A 3,385-nucleotide genomic window follows, 5' to 3' on the forward strand; every position below is an offset into this window, starting at 1 on the left:
TCAGGTGACGATAACAAAGACTTCAGGCTGCTCTCTTTTAAAGTTTCCACAGAAAGAACATTAAAAACAGCATCAAAGGTCAGGAGATAAAATGGCAGCCTTAGCTGTGGGGGGCCTTCCCAAACTCAGGCACCAAACACAAACGTAACAGATAGTGTCTCTAAAAAACCTTCAGATCAATTATTCATACGCAGAAGAAAACACGACTGCAGATGTACTGAAAGTGAAACAGAAGCCAAAGTTTGAGCTAAATCCAGAAGCAAGAATCAGACCTGGGTATTGTTGAGACAAGGAGACCAAACTGTGGTGCATAATGTTTCCAAACAGTTCAGGAAGATCTGCAGTAAACTACAATGTGACTGCTAATTTCTTAATGTCAACTTTTGCTTCACTTTCCATCATGTTCGAGGATATGTTAAAAGATATCTGCTGGATAAGAAAGAGCTATAAATTTTTTACCTCGGCCTATCTGAAAATCTCCCACAAGAGAGACAGAATTCATGGTTTGAGTTTCAACATCGATACAATGATTTCTTTTTCTAACTTCAGGCTTAACTGTGGGGTTTAATACCTCACACCAAAACTGCTCACCTACCAGAGAGCTACACATACTGTGCACTTACTGTACTGCCTGCATGAAAACTAACTTGCTTCTTTTTGAGCCAGTTAGTCTTCTGTCAAGTCCACAAACAAAACCCAAGTTTATCTAGTAATGTTTATCAAAACCACATTTGGACTGTGTACAGGCTGGGGATGGGTACCTCTCACATTTGAAATGATACGGTATAGCTGCCCGGTACCTGGTAATCGGTAATGTTTTTTCGTTGTAATAAATGTACATTTCTTTAATAAGAAAATCTTAAAGTTTCTCTACACAATTCAACACACTAATTTCTCAATATATAAACTTGTGATGCTGTGTTCATGTCTGGTAGGAAATTCGCCTTCTCTTCCACTCCCTCACAGTCACAAGGATGCATTTAAGTACCCAAACACGGTACTGTTTGATTTTATGTGAACTTCTGCAGCTGATGTCTTTAAATGAATTTATTATGATATGAAAATGAGCAAGTTCATAAATCACATCAGAGCACACAAGAATAGATGTAAGTTAAGAAGTGGTGCAGAAAAGGTAAAGATTGGTGCATAAAAAAAGTTCAGAGGGGTGAAAAGTATTTAGGGCTAAAAATATTGTCTGAATATGAAAAACAATCCTGATAAAATTCAAATCCTGATCCTGAAATTTAAAAAATAAATCCCATCATGTTTTCCCTACATCGCCCCCTAGTGGAGAACATTTTCCTTGTGAAGAAACCGATTTTGCTGCTGTTTAACAAAAAACAGTTACTTATCATCTGGAATCAAGAGACAACTGACGGACAGATGTAGTTTGATTTCATAAGTGTGTAACGGTGGAACAAGTATGTTTGAGCACAATTAGTGACTCATTTATTCCAGAAATAGCTGAAAGAAATCACTGACAAACAAGACAAGGAACAGATGCTCCTTTATCAGTTGATAAATGTCAGTAATAGCTACTAGACTTCTTGTTGCCCTCTTTTAAAAAAGTTTCGACATCCCTGCTTTGGACTTTTTTTTTTTCTCTGAGTGACCTTCAAAAACTGATTGCATTTCATTTTGTTTAGGTTTTAAAGTGAACAATGGTGCCATGGAGGTGTTATCATCTCCTCACTGGATCCCAGAGTGTCAGACATCAGTAATGGTGATAATGAGCTCAGACAGAAATGAGATGCATTAACTGGAGCTAACATCAACACCTGTAAAGATGCATGATCCTGAACACATTCAGCGACCTGGTTTGGTGAGACTGGGGTTGCTGCAGCTGAACACGATCACAGGCCTGTCTATAAATAATGGTACAGCAGAGAGTTTGCTCTTTTTTACTGACCTTGCACAGTGACTGATTTTAGATCCAGTCTCTGGGGGGGAGCCACTGAAACCACATCAGGGTAAATCTACAGCCTGAGCTGTTAGTGAGGTTTGAGGACGAAAGCTGCTGCAGGTTTGTGGTTTTCTCATGAGTTCAGTGTTTTTCCAGTGCCGTCTAATGCCTTTTGTAGTCGTCTACATGAGCAGCCAAAAGTGTAAAGGCCACATGAGAACAGGAAAACACATCCGTGCTGTCACCCCCTCTGACCTGCCTCCACTTAGAAGTCTGTCTGAGCCTTTATACACCAAACAAAGCATGAATACAAACACACAAACTCACATTTAGGCAGCTCTGAGACCCAGACTTGCACTGTTTTGCTGGAAACATGCACTGTGAGGTTCAAACTACTCTCCCCCTGCTTTTTGGAGCAGCTGGCAGGTTAAGTGCCTTGCTTAGGGGTATTTAGAAATCACATATTTGCTGACGGGAGACAGAGAAATGCTTCTCACTCATGCAAAGGCAAAACAGCAGATTTCTGGCCAGTGAGGGTCTTCAGCAACATTTTGCGACATCAGATCAGCTACAGTATGCCGACAGGAGTCCCAGGCAGATGATACAGTGATATTGAATGGCTCTGCAGCTTTTACAATCAAAAAACCTCAATGCTTAATAGCTCATACTGCTTCCAATAGATTTTACGTGCACCTTATATTCAGATTCACAAATATTACGTTTTCATCAAGCAGTAATATCTTTTGTCTGTGTGTCTATCATAACGATTTCTTAAGACATGTTTCCACCGTGCAGTCCGGTTTGGCTCAGTCTGGTTTGGCTCAGTTTGGTACAATTAAGCCTGATCCTGTTTGCGTTTTCACAGCAAATTGTGCCCTCTCTGGCATGTAAGCCAGATACCAAAAGCCGCAGCTGTTAAACAATAGCGTGACGCCGTAGCAGCGCATCAAAGTGTAACCCTGCTAATAAATCGAACGAAGAAGAAAAACGTGACACAGTAAACAAAGAGCATAGATGGAAGACATGCAGCATTTCGTCCTCTCTGTGGTTGACATGTAGCTCTCTGTTGCAAAGTGCATCAAGCTTTGTTTCAGAGAAGTCTGTGTGCCGCCAGGAGAAATGCAGCCGCTGTCGCACAGTAAGTGATGATTCTTTTGACCAATCAACGGTCTGCAGTATTGTGGCACCACCTTTAGAGAGCGGATTGGTTTAGTCCAGGATCCATATGAAAGGGTCCCAAAAAGTGGGACGGCTCATCTCGGTTATTTGGGGATCAGTCCAGGGATAATTCAGTGGAAACGCCACAAAATGTGTAAGATGAACCAAACTGGTCTGCTTGGTAGAAACACGGCTATGGAGTTCAAAATGCTGCAAGTGTTGTACAGAGCTCACCAAAAATTATTACCATCTAATATTCAGTCTAGATTTGTTATAGGGATAAGTAATTACAACTCAAAGGGATTCACAATATTTGAAAAACCT

Source organism: Halichoeres trimaculatus, unplaced genomic scaffold, assembly GCF_033239565.1.
Source record: "Halichoeres trimaculatus isolate MK-OKI-2021-1 unplaced genomic scaffold, fHalTri1.1 fHalTri1_scaffold_4, whole genome shotgun sequence".
Classification (NCBI taxonomy): Eukaryota; Metazoa; Chordata; class Actinopteri; order Labriformes; family Labridae; genus Halichoeres; species Halichoeres trimaculatus.